This window comes from Schistocerca piceifrons, chromosome 7 (assembly GCF_021461385.2).
Source record: "Schistocerca piceifrons isolate TAMUIC-IGC-003096 chromosome 7, iqSchPice1.1, whole genome shotgun sequence".
NCBI classification, from domain to species: Eukaryota; Metazoa; Arthropoda; class Insecta; order Orthoptera; family Acrididae; genus Schistocerca; species Schistocerca piceifrons.
Genome location: NC_060144.1, coordinates 447,372,379 through 447,386,762, shown reverse-complemented (window position 1 = coordinate 447,386,762; position 14,384 = coordinate 447,372,379). Strand labels below are relative to the sequence as shown.

Below are 14,384 nucleotides of genomic sequence, written 5' to 3'. Positions count from 1 at the left end.
TACGAGAGAATGTGTAATTTTCTTAATTTCAGGCGGAAAAATTGGTGATACATTCACATGATTGAATTTTTCAGCTCACTCCTGTGGTTTTTCTCGTGAAATGTTTCTCACTGTACCTTCTATTATATTTGTGTAACGATTATTAAATATATTTGCCTACCTCATTATTTATAGCCCTTCCATTCAGTTCAGTAGTGACGGTATCCTGTTCTTTGACTGGTTTCCTGGCTCTTGTTTTACGAACGATCCCTCACAGTAATATTTCCCAAAAAGAAGGTGTTCGCACATTGATCTCTTATCCGTCATCGCATCGTAAACGTTGGGTTTCAGTGAGGTGATTAAAAAAACAACGGAATGGAACAGTATGCACACTTGAGCAGAGATCCGGGCTACATCCTTTTCAGCATGTCCACACTGCGGTAGTTCGATATCACATTATCCCTATCTCTTCCACCACGAACTGTTACATTCCAAAACTTCTGTTTTGGGAAATCCCTACCCTCACTGCATGAGTTAACATACAATTTTCAAGCAAATGTTTCATACTTTGACATATAACACCTCATTTACAGCTCTTGTGAACCTCCTGGTCATAATTGTAGGTACGTAGTATTGCTTCATCAGTCACTTGATCTTCTGCTGCCTTTACATCCGTTAACTTTCAAACACCGTCACAAGTGTAGAATTTTACCGATAAATTTCCTTGATGGATGGCAGAACAGACACACCTTGGTATTTTGAAATCATTTTTATTTGTTTAACTGTGGGAGCTGGTGTATTTCCTAGGTAAGAGCTAGGACAGCGAAGTAGGATTACATGATGGCTAAGAAGCAGAGCATTACTCGTATAGTAGGACTGCATGGCGTCTAAGAAGTAGAGGGCTTTAGTGCCTAGGAAATGGAACACTATAGTAGGACTACACGGTGACTAAAAGGTAGAGTACTATGGTAGAACTACGTGGTGTCTAAGAAGCAGACCACTATAACAGCCTACGTGGTGTCTCAAAAGCACAACGCTAACGTAGTTCTACAGAGTGTCTAAACAGCTGCTGTAGTTCTATATGATTTCTAAGAAACGGAGCACTATTGTAGGACTTCATGCTGTCTATGAAGTAGACACCTAACGTTGCTCTACCTGATGTGTAAGAAGTGGAGCACCATAGAATGACTACACGTTTTCTAACAAGTAGTACACTAGCATAGTTGCACTTGGTGTCTAAAAAGTAAAGCACTAACAAAGTTCTTCTTTGTGTCCAAGCAGCAGTGCGCTATAATAGTACAACTTGGTGTCCAACAAGAAAAACACTGTAACAGGGCTACACGGTGTCTAAGAAGCAGAACTCGATGATAGGACTACATGGCGTCTAGGAAGTAGAACGCTGTAGTAGTACTACATGGTGTCAAAGAGGCACTGTAGTGAAGTAGTACCATAGGGCTAGAAGATAGAACATCAGCACTATTATAGTACCATGAAACTACTGACTGATAATCAAGGCACATGATTGATGAAGTTTACCAACAGCAGTATTTAAAAAAAAAAAAAAATGGTTCAAATGGCTCTGAGCCCTATGGGACTTATCATCTGAGGTAATCAGTCCCCTAGACTTAGAACTACTAAAATCTAACTAACCTAAGGCTGTCACACACATCCATGCTCGAGGCAGGATTCGAACTTGCGACCATAACAGCAGTGCGATTCCAGACTGAAGCGCCAAGAACCGCTCGGCCACAACGGCCGGCGCAGTATTTTCAAATGTCGCTTATTTAGCATCGCTTTTCGCGGGAACATGTACGCTATCAAAGTCACTTTGTTTATCGTTATGCACGTAAGCTGTGTGTGTGGAGTGATGCAAGGTGGGATCCATCTTCCCACTTGCAGCGCTGGTCAGAGGGAAAGCAACGTGTTACGGTGGGATAACGGAGAGCGGTCAGCCGTCGCTGATAACTCCAGTGATTCTCGGTGCGACAGCTGCTTGCTTAACAGTCTCCGTGGGACTTGTGTTGAGACCTTAACGTGTATATAGTCAGCTGGAATCTACGTCTACAGCGTACTCCACAACCCACCTTACGGTGTGTGGTGGAGGGTACTTGCGGTATCACCATTATTTCTCCCTTTTCCTGTTCCAGTTGCGAATGGACCTTGGAAGTAATGAGCGTAGGTAAACGTCCGTGTGTGCTCTGATTGCTTTGCTTTTCTCGTTGTGGTTATTTGGCGAGATGTGTGTGGGAGATAGTAGTATGTTGCTCGTCTCTTCTGCAACGTGCGCTCCGGGAATTTCATTAGTAAATCTCCACTCACGTACAATGTCCCTGTTGTAGCGTCTGCCTCTGGAGTTAGTTGACTGAGCCTCTTCGTTACACTCCCTTACTGACTAAACGATCCTGTGATGGAACTCACCACTTAATTTGTTCGGTTCTGCATCTTTCCTCTTTATCCAACCTGACAAAGATCCTAGATTCACGAGCTATACTCAGGAATAGGACGACCGAGCGTTATGTGACTCACTTCTTCGGTGGAGGTATTACATTATTGGGAGGGTCATTCTTTTCAAGCACACTGAATTTACTTACTTGATGTGCTGGTAATATCATACAGGTAGCAGGAGTAATAGTAGAAACTGGATCCCAGACACTACACACACGGTTTCTATTTTCTGTTGAACTTTTCTGAAACTCATTAACATGGTTCGCTAGACTCACAATTGACAGTTTTAATTTTCATATTTCTTGAAATTATTGAATAAGTGCTTCACTGTTAACTTATTATCACTGATCTCTACGCCTTTTATTACCATTTCTCGTCGTAAATTAACACATTGACTGTATTTGTTTTGATTTGTACTCACCTATTCGTTTGTTTGAAGTTCTGCTTTGCACATTATGATGATATCGTTTAAATTTTTCAATTTGGCTGTACACGATTAGCAAATTTCTGGGCATTCTACCTCTGTTTTATGGCAGTTTGTACTCAGGAGACTATGTTTGCATTTCTGACGCAGATCTAGAAAATTGTTTGCGTGCACTCGTCATTTTTAAGAAGCAATAAGGAAATAAAAGATCGTTCATGAACGGCTTAATACTCAGGGTGAAGAGAATGACAAGATTCGCTGACGACACTGACGTCCTCAGTGAAAGTGAGATAAAATTGCCAAAACGGTTCAAATGGCTCTGAGCACTATGGGACTTAACTTCTGAGGCCATCAGTCCCATGGAACTTAGAACTGCTTAAACCTAACTAACCTAAGGACAGCACACACATCCATGCCCGAGGCAGGATTCGAACCTGCGACCGTAGCGCTCGCGTGGTTCCAGACTGTAGCGCCTAGAACCGCTCGGCCACTCCGGCCGACGATAAAATTACAGAGCGTGTTGAATGGAAAGGACGGTCTAATGATGATACACCCATGTATTCAGAGTAAATCGAAGAAAGACGAAAGTAATGAAGAGTAGCAGAAATATTAACATCAAAATTGGTGATCACGACTAGACTAAGTTACGGAATTTTGTTACTTCTAAGCAAAATATAACTTGACCGACGAGGCAAGGAGAATATGAAAAGTAGGCAATAACGGGCAACGATAGCCTCCCTTACGAAAGGAAGAAGGGATAGGATGGTAGAACATTTGTTAAGACAGAGAATAACTCCCATGCCGCTAGAGGGAGTTGTAGAGGGTAACAACTGGAGAGACAGGCAGAGATTTGAATACATCTAGCATATAACTGAAGACGTAGGAAGATGGAAAGGTTCGCGTTGGAGAGGAATTCGTAGTAGCGGACCGCATCGAACGAGTCAGAAGACTGATGAAGAATTTGACATGGCAGTACTCTAAGTAAGCGAATGTAGTTACTGCAGTCTTGGTGCAGGTCTTAAACTCAGTTGACTGCGATACGTAGAAACGGCTGCCTGCCTCTCCCTCCGATTTGCAGATGACAGTCTTATTTAGTTCCATAACATTTCCAGGAAAAGATGGAGCCGGCCATTGTGGCCGAGCGGTTCTAGGCGCTTCAGTCCGGAACAACGCTGCTGCTACGGTCGAAGGTTCGAATCCTGCCTCGGGTATGGATGTGTGTAATGTCCTTAAGTTAGTTAGGTTTAAGTAGTTATAAGTCTAGGGAGCTGATGACCTCAGATGTTAACTCCAATAGTGCTTAGAGCCATTTGAACCATTTGAAAAGATGGAGTAACAGATCAATGCAAGCATGTGAGTTGATCTGAATACTGTGACAGTAAACTTTCTGGCGGAGTAACTTGAGTATTCTAGCCGGGTTCGCAGCCGGGAATTCAATTCAGTTTGACACAATATTTCCACAGTCGCCCTGGTCGTCAGATTCACGTGAAACTTTGCTTTGGTGAGCCTCGTCCAAATGATGCCGCTCTGTAGCCGGCTCTCCTATGCATGATGTAAAAAAACTAATTTTACTAATAATATTGGCTCTACTCCACACTGGCTGTTTGACGCAGCAACCGGTTATTAATATTATTAAATGTAACCGGTCTCGGTTGCAGTATTTTTTTTTTATTGACAGCAATTACGCATTGCTTCCTTGTATGGCATCATCAGATTATCTGGAGAAAATCGAACAAAAAATTAATATGACAGAATGGTTAATAGAATGAGACATGGTTGTAAGCTGTGGATCCAGGTGTATAAGGCACAGTAATGTATGCATAGAGACGTTAAAATGTATTAGAATAGGCTTCATCCCGCAGCTGATGCGAAAGGGCATCCAATAAGAATAAGAAGCGCCTGGATATAACATACGGTCGTCAAGTGTCTCATCAAACACGTAAAGGAACTAAACGGGAAGTAACAGTGAAACGTAAAATTAACCAAGACAAATGCTGATTGTTGGGAGAAACAGGAATCTAAAGCAGGTAAAATACTAGACCAGTAGGGTACTTTATGCGTATTAATGCATTCTTAGCACGGTTTAGACAGTAAAGAGCCATGCGTAAAATATAAGGACGCAAAGTAGTAAACAATTCAAGAAGCACGTCCGCCCAGCACAAGGACAGAGATGTGAGGCGTGCGACTGAACATGTCACGCTAATACAGACTCAAATGTAACGGGTTACACTAACTGCATTTCTTAATGCCGACAATTTAAAATTTGTTAAAATATATGCAATGCCGCTTAAAAAAGGACAGTTACATAACGGAAAAGAACTAATGGAAACTGCTAATAACAGTTAAAAGTACACAGAAAATATAATGATGCAAAATGAATGAGCGCCATATCCAAGAATGCTTATAACAGCAAGATAAATAAATATAACAGCATTACTAAAATAATTGCAAATTATGGCGTGGACAAAGAAACAGCTTTGATGACCTATGTGTCACAAATGTTGGAGAGCTACAGGGCCAACACATTAACTTATAAATTTAAATTGCAATAGTCTATAAAGGGGTCCAAGGGACTGAAAAATATCTTCTATGCAAAGATGTTGTTTATGACATCACAATAAAATTAAAACGACTGTTAAAATTTTAATTTCTATAAAAATCCCAGAAATAAACGAATAAATACTAAGAGAAAAACACACATTAGCACAGAGAGAATGAACACAAGTTATGCAAGGTGGCGTGGGCTTCTGACCTTCATGTCTTACATATTCCATCCTCACAATCGTATTCTGCACATCAAGAAGCTTCATTCGAACCCAAACTCGATAAGGTAGAGTCAGTTTTGTATGAATTCATGTAAACAATATGCGAATCTAGTAAGTAAATCGCAAGTGCACACCGAGGTTGAAAAAGTCGAGCCTGGCGTACACAACATGACAGCCACAGGAATTTTCGTTCTAAAGAGGCAACCAGCCCGCTGGGAGGCCCATCCCTTCAGAAGGGTGACTCAACACACACCAACTTCAGCTGGAGCGACCACCCAGAGAGAGGACAGCTTTAGCCAGAGTCAAGGGATAATGACCCCCGTGTTTGACTTAAAAACAAATTCCTCTACATAGTGTGGGAGCACCCAGAAGACGCATTTTTTGATGGACCGACTGCGTAGTTACGGAGTTCTCACAGGAGGACAGTATACGCCTAATGGAAATGCTACATATTTCCGCACTGGTCGACTTAAACGAAACGTCATTCTCCCGTTTAAAAGAGCAACGCTGATTGGCGGAATATTTCTGATGCAAAGAGCCAGAGCAGTGAGGGAAGACAGTGAATGATAATCCCTTGCAATTTTTTCAGGAAAAGAGCCATTCCGTTGTCGCTCTTGGAGCGGGAACACGTAACGAGAGAGAGTGCACTCGTACATCTATGCAAAGAGAGAGGAACAAAGTCTCTCCTCAGTACTTCACTGGGAGAGCACCTCTGTCGTTAGTGAATCGGAGTGATGCTCTATATTGAGTCGCTCACAATTAAGTGTTGTTCACTGTGTTGGCCACCACACGTATTGTGCAGTGTGAACACAGACAGAGTACTAGTCAAACGCCCTCGAGTGATTATTGAGTGGCATCACAGTAGACTGGCTATCTGACCTGTGTACCACGCCAATAGTTAGACTCGGGGTGGATAGGAATCCTTGACTTCATCAAGGCGTAGGGAGAGTTTGATTGACGAAGTTCAATCCAGATAGAATGAGATAGTTGTGTTATTTGTCAGCAGCAAGCGACACAGGCAGCAGTCATCACAGCTCACGGTATTGTGCACTACAGCGTATGCGAGCCCTATCTTTCCTCCCTAACAGTACACTCCATTACATTTCTCATGTGACAGCCTTGACCATACCTAGAAAAATTATTCAAGTTGTGTAAGTATGGATCTCAGCCATTCTCCCGAGTAAATAAGATTCTTAAAGAAAAGGGAGAAAAGAACCTTTCCACACTTTGTAAAATCATTGCATTCCTATCCATAAGAGGCAATCTACTGTTGCAAAAAGAACAATTTATTATTTTATAAGAAAAAATTTCACTTGATTTCTCAGAATTTTTAGTAATAAATAATATTTCTCGTCCATTTAATGTTTTTCTTACATTAACTAGCAATACTCCAGTACCCAAGTATTCCACTAGTTACGTAAGAATATAGAATATTTTTTGTTTTTTCCTTACAGTGGACGACTCCAGAAGATATTTGTTGCTGAATGTTTTTCAATCAGTCCTTGTTGGTACATTAGGACCGCCTGTCTGACTTCTGTAGTAGTGTGAGGTGGAAATTGTTTCTTGCAGAAGCCAAAGGGTACTTGTTGGACAAATCCATTGCGCAACTTGACAAAATAAAACCCACACACTCACAGTTATGCTGGCCAAATCTGGAAGTAAACAATTTCATGGAAGGAACCAAAGAACTTCACAGTTGCTATCACTATGTCGCAAAAAAGAAATAGTTTTAACTGGCCAACTGATCGTGCAAGAGATAGTCATTAAACACTCGTGCGATAATGAAGAAATGCAACTGAACTATCAGTTGGTTGGTAAAAAACAGCTTTTTTACTATATAATGAAATTATGCTATTCGTACCACCAATTTTTTCATGTGCTCCATGCCTCTAAATCTAGCGCAAGGTGCTTCTCGATGTACAGAACAATGAATCCCGTCTGTTCATCGTTGTAATTTGTTGCTCTTTCATTGTCATCAGAAAGTGTAAATTCTTTCTGCGTGGTACTATAGCGTCGTTTCGTAACAAATAATCAGTACCGCCGCTAATGCGAATTCTCATCCAGTCTCTGCTGTCATTCCCATTCATTCTTAAAGGTATGCGGCGATGAGGTCGCTGTCCAAACAGCCACCGGACCCGTAGACGTCCTTCATACTGCGAAGAAACTGCATGTGGTAAACAGCGCTGATACCGCGATTCAGCCGAAGTGAGGCGAGTTGTGCCGACCAAAAAATGTCTCACCACAATACTCAACGAAACGTCACGCTGTTGGCTACTACCAGGAAGGACCTAGCAAAGCTGTGACAGGCCGTGCCTTGGCCCGAACCCGGTCCGCAAACTCTGCTCCCGTGAAATTTGGCACGCCATTGCCGCCCCTGACATGGTGTAATTGCCACTTTTTGCGCAATACAGATATCTTGTCTAAATCACTTTGCAATTGGTTTTCATCTTTTACTTATTTATTTATGTAGCATATTATACATAGCAATCACAATCACACATAAAATAAAGTACTATGGACACATTAAAATACACTTTACATCTTTACATCTAGGCCATTGATTCAATCCACCACTTCGGAAGTAACCAGGTTCGAATCCACTAGATTTCCAGGGAAGGCACGGAGGGGGCAGTCAACTGCTATATGCTTCATTGTTTGTGGAACGTCAGCACAGTCACAGTATGGGGTGCCCACCCAACCTCATTTATGAAGAATCAAAGCACTTCTTCCCACTCCACATCTGAAACGGTTAAGCCTGCTCCAAGTGTATCTTGGCAAGCTGAAACCACTGAACCTTAGTGTTGGATCTTCAACTTTCAAGATGCCCTGTGTAGAAGATGTCCATTCTTTCCGCCAGCTGCCTTTGGGGTTGAAATGTTTGCTTGACAATTCCATGGCCGTTTTACATGCCCGTTTATGGGACTTCAACCTGGATGATTCTGCCTGTCTCACATCTTCGTGCATTGGAAGTGACGAGTTATTCAGTGTTCTTGACCACAGATGACCAAGACGTTTTTTTCTTCTGATGTGAGGACTGGAGTAGCAATTAATGTTCCAGATATGACATGCATAATGTAACGAACTTGAATGTCCACAGGGTGAGTATGGCAGCTATTAAGCCATACTGCAGAGCAGTACTCTGCTGAGGAATAGACGAGTGCTAGGTCAGATGTTCTCAATGTGTTGGCGTCAGCTCCACATGATGTACCAGCTAGACACTGAAGAAGGTTATTACGGCTCTTCAGTTTTGAAGCAGATTTACGTATTTGGGCTTTATATGACAGAGTCCTTTCCAAAGTCATACCCAGATATGTAGGTGTGCCATTGAACCGTAATGCTTCCCCTCTAAAACTGACTCTTGGTTGGTAATTTGAGAGCCTATTGTCCGGATGAAAAGTAGATACCTCACTTTTGTGAGGGTTCGGTTTCAAACGCCATTTCTAAAAGTATTCATCTAGGAGTACAAGGTCTTGGTTGAGGACATTCTCTGCTTCTGCAAAATTAGTGCATTGAACAGTGAAGTTGATATCATCCGCATATATGAATTTGCGGGAGAGTGTGTTAGGCAGATCATGAGTGTATAAATTGAAAAGTTCTGAAGAAAGTACCGAACTTCTAACATTCTGCGTGGTGTCTGGTGTTCTATATCGTGTCTCCCTACCACTTTCGCGCAACGACGCTCTGAGCGTGTTTTTTAGGGAATTGACTAGTTTGAACGTGGGACCTGTTGCTGGTAAGGAGACGTCAGACCACACATGACATGTAGAGTTCAGAAGAGTTCAGTGAGACTAGCGATGATATAACCATATACTTAATGATTTCAGCGTCAGCTCCACTGCACTCCCTGTAAAAGAATCTTAATACTAACTAAATTTAGTGGAAGGGGTTCAAGGCTTTCCTATTTTTAGTTAGCTGGTGAAATAACGTCGAAAAAGCAGTTATGTTTACCATTGGAAATTTTACTCTACTCACAAAACATTGTTTATAAATTGCACTATTGATAAAAGGAAATGTTTTAATACAGGATGGCAAAAACCAACTGCATTCAACAAAAATGTGAACGAATATTCCCTGAGTGGGTTTCCAAGTTCTACAATGGATCGAAGGATGACCTATGCCATATCACATCTATAATCTAGGTTTAAATTAAGTTTCACAAAAGAGAAAACTATCAAAATGGTCTACAGTGACCCTCAATTATCTTTAATTACTTATCTAACTTGTCATAAATTACAGTGGCTGATGTGGCTTCTCAATAACTATATAACAGAAAAAATAATCGCGTTTCAGATTTTTACTTCAAGTGGCAAATGTGAACACCATGAGCTTTAATTGACGATCGACACTAGTATTACGCAAAAAGGGGGTGTAACAGATGAGACTTCTGCAGTTCTCAGTGAAGCTTTATGCGCTGTTATGCGGCATCACGTGTGTTCATTACCTTGTCGGTGTTCGTCAGGGGGCGGCGGGCAGCACAGCTCCGCTCACCTCGCCGTCTCGGAAGCAACTCTTTTCTAACTTCTCCTTACTACAATTTACCGAAGTTGGTTTAAAAAAACTATCTGGCTGTGTTTTCATCTGACCAATCAGGGTCTCAATGTTAACCTTAAGCTCCGCCTACAAAAATTCTGTCTATCCAATGAGAAACGTTATACTTTTCGTGGTGGGGCAATGTTTTTAAAGTTTGCAACGTAACAGAGACGCGAAAAAGTCTCACGCTAAAACTTGCAGCTGGTGTGGTCCTTTTAGCATTATTGTAAGATCTATACTGTTCTTCTGGAGGGCTCTAGTTTTTAACATGGGCTGAGGGTGGTCCTGACGTAACAGAGACGCAGAGACACGAAAAAGTCTCACACTAACGCTCTAGCTCTTAACATGGGCAGGGGGGTGGTCCTAACGGTTAGCTGGAGACGTGGGTGTCCGTCCCTTATCGTAGGGCCTTCTAACTTAACACGGTTCTGCTCTTGGCTTCTGTTCTCGTTTCTCCCCTCGGAACTGCGTCTGTCTCACGGTGGGAAGGTATGACATGCATTTAGGCATTCTTGTGTTAGTCTGTGGTATTCCATTTGCTCACTCGTTACTCGTATTACTTTGGTAAATTTAATGTCACGATTTATTCGGAGCTATGCGACATACTACTGGATTTGCTTATCATGTCAGGGTTTTCATGGAAGGTGTTGGATTTGCCTGACACCTTACAAACTTTGTGGTGGACCATTACTCAACTTGCGGAATTGGCTTCTGCTGTTTTCTGAGAGAACTTGAATTCGTCTGTTACTTAGCATATTTTCGATTAAAGTTGATATCTTCACACAGGGGACCACCTTGATCAGTTTTAATAAAAGACCTTCCTTCCAACTGGTGTCGTAAGCTGCCGTGAGATCAAGGAAGACAGAGACGCTCTTCAACTTATTCTCAAAACCAGCTTCCGTAAAAGTGATCAGTGAAAGGGCTTGATGACTGCAATCACGTCCGGGGCGGAATCCCGCTTGTTCAACTGGAATTAACTCTTCGATTGCTGGTGCTATTCTGTTCAATATCAGTCTTTCCAAAAGCTTGTACGTGGCAGAAAGCAAGGCTATTGGTCGATAACTTTGAGGTAAGTGTGGATCTTTCCCTGGCTTCAAGATAGCAATGATTTTGGTCTTCTTGAATATTGCAGGTAACTTCCCTGATTCCAATATGCTACTAAAAAACAATGACAACCATTGTTTTGTAGCCAGGCCGCAGTTCATCTTCTGATGACTTTACTAGACCGTAGATGACGGCATCATCTGGAAACAATCCACGGGGTCTGTTCAGAATGTCCCTTAATTGATTTATAGAGATTATGAACGTCAGAGGGCCTATAACACTTTGTTGGGAACGTCAGATACCATTTCTGTTTTACTCATTACTTTCTGTCAATTACTACGAACTGTGACAATTTTTATAGGTAATAGCGAATCCAGCCATGCACTTTGATTAGAAGTCGCTTATGAGAACTGTGTCAAAATCTTACTTGTATTCTTAGACATATGGATCAATTTGAGATCCCCTGTCGATAGCACTCATTACGTCATGTGGATAAAGAGCTCATTGTTTTCCACAAGATGATATTTTCTGGAGCAACGCTGAGTATTTATCAATACATCGTTTTCTTCGAGGTAATTCATAATGTTCTAACAGAGTATATGTTCCAGCATCCTACTGCAAATCGACTCAGTGATACCGGTCTGTAATTCAGTGGATTACTCCTACTTCCTTTCTTGAGTACTCATGTGGCCTATGAAACTCTCCATTGTTAGGTGCGGATCTTTCGTCAAGCTAAATGTTGTATTTGATTACTAAGTATGGGGCTATTGTATCAGCATACTCTGAAAGGAAAGTAACTAGTATACAATTTGTACCAGAGAACTTGTCTTTATTAACGGATTTAAGATACTTCCATACACCGAAGATATCTATCTCTAGGCTTCTGATGATGGACACTGTTCTTGTTTCGAATTCTGAAATATGGATTTCTTCATTCGTGAAGGAATTTCGTTTAACCGCGTTTAATAACTACGATTACATTATTGTTGCTATCGCGCAGTGAAGGAATGGATTGTGTCTCCCCGCTGGGGGACTTTACATACGACCATAATCTCTAAATTTTCTGCCAGATTTCGAGACAGAGTTTCGATATAGAAACTACTATAAGCATTTCCCATTGAATTCCCATCTGAATTTCGAGCTGCAGTAGCTCATCGTTAGTCTTTGAGATTAAGCGTCGTTCTAAATATGGTATGTATTTTTTGTTGTTGTTGTTTCTACGACAATATTCTGACATGTTTTGTATAAAATGGGCGATCAGTACCATCTCTTATTAATTTATTTGGCATATTCTGTATCTCTCAATTGCTGTTGATACTATTTCTTCGATTCCAAGCCACTTCTGTTCAGTGTTTACATAATTAGTTTGGAAGGAGTGGAGACTGTTTCTTAGGAAGGCGTCAAGAGAATTATTATCTGTTTTATTAAATGAATATAGTTTACGTTTGTTTTTGGTGGTTTTGAATATTCGGATTTCAGTCTCACCACTAATCTCTGTATTCGTCATAACGTACCCTATTTGCTCAGGATTATTTGTTGCTAAGAAGCCAAGTATGTTTTCACAAATATTTGAGCTTCGAGTCGGCTCCTGAGCAAACTGTTGAAAATAAGTTTCGGAGAAAGCATTCAGTATTATTTCGGACGACGTTTTATGCCTACCACCGGCTTTGAATGTATATTGTCGCAAACATGCCGAGAGAGGACTGAAGTCCCCACCAACTACAATTGTATGAGTGGGGGTGCGTATTTGAAATGAGACTCAAGTTATGTTTCACTTCATCAACAACTGTATTATCTGAGTCGGAGAGTTGGTAAGAGCAACCAGTTATTTATTTATTCTGACTGTCAAGTGTAGCCCTCTACCCATACTAACTCACAGGTTCCATCCAACTCAGTTTCACTAAACGGTAAACTACTTCTAATAGCACTAAACACTCCACAACTAACTCTATGTAATCAATCCTATCTGAACACCGTTAGGTAGTTTGCAAAAATTTCAGTTTGACTTATTTCCAGTTTTAACCAGCTTTTAGCACCTATAACGATTTGAGTTCCAGTGGCTTTTTATTAGTAGTGTTTCCCAACGCAGCTACCGCAATTTTCTAGGTCTCCACTCGTCCTGTGTCTGCAATGCAGCCTTTGAGATGGAAGACTTCCAGTGCTCTCCCGAGATGCTTTGACCTAAAAAGTCACCCAGTGCACTGCATACACACCCCGTTACCCATGTAGCTGCCTCTTTTGGACTGCTGACATATTAAGCGGAACCCGAAACCTTACCACCCTATGGCGCAAGTCGATGCATCTGCTACCTAAACGATGGTAGAACCATCTGAGCCTCTGATTCAGACCTTCCACTCGTCTCTGTAGCGAGGGCCTGCAGTCGGCCCTTTCGAAGATGTTACAGATGGTGAGCTGTGCCTTCATCCCGCGAACAGGAGAGGTAGTCTTTATCATCTCAGATAGACAACCGAAGGCAGATAGAATCTATTCTGGTCCACAGTGACACACATCACTACTACTAACACGAGCCACCACCTACCCTGTGCTCTTAGTGATACCTGTTTCACAGCTAGGGTGGTTCCACTCAGTATGCAAATAAAGTCCACATTGACCATATTCTGCTGCTTGGCAGTCACATACCCAAGGTGCCCATTACACGCCTAACTTTGGATTTCCCAGATACCAGTAATCCCAGATTTGTAGACCGAGAGACTTTCTCTGAAAGAGGGCAAGTGATGGCTTCTGGCTCAGTATTCCTGCCAACCGCATATAGAGCCCAAGCCTGTTAACCAGACGAAAAGATGAAGCCTGTCGCTTGGCCTAGCCGGAAAGTCTTTCGCTGCCTGCCACACCTTGAAATGACTCGACCATAGGTAGAATGCGGACTTCAGTGCGAGCACAGAGCAGTTACAGTAGTGGACCAATCGAGGGACACGTGGGACATGCTGTACGTACCTTGGATCCCCGTGTCCAGGTTCCTATAATGTCGTCAACTGCCAGCAGCCTCAATATGCATTATCACGGCCAACACCGCCGGAGCGGCGAGCGAAGGCCCACCAACTCAGCTTGCATCCGCTCACAGCAATCACAGTCCCAATCCATACTAAACACAGGACAGTGCCTAGTAAATTTGCAAGAAATTTCAGAATTAAATTAAAATGGACACGAGAAAATCAAAATAAGTCGCTTCTGGTTAG

The 14,384-nt window shown here is 41.9% G+C and overlaps 1 protein-coding gene across 1 annotated transcript in view; it reads left to right on the top strand.

Moving 5' to 3' along the window:
- The window catches only part of LOC124709001 (luciferin sulfotransferase-like), a 126,238-nt gene that overhangs the window by 20,578 nt on the left and 91,276 nt on the right, over nt 1-14,384 (top strand). The gene's annotated exons all lie outside the window — the stretch shown is intronic.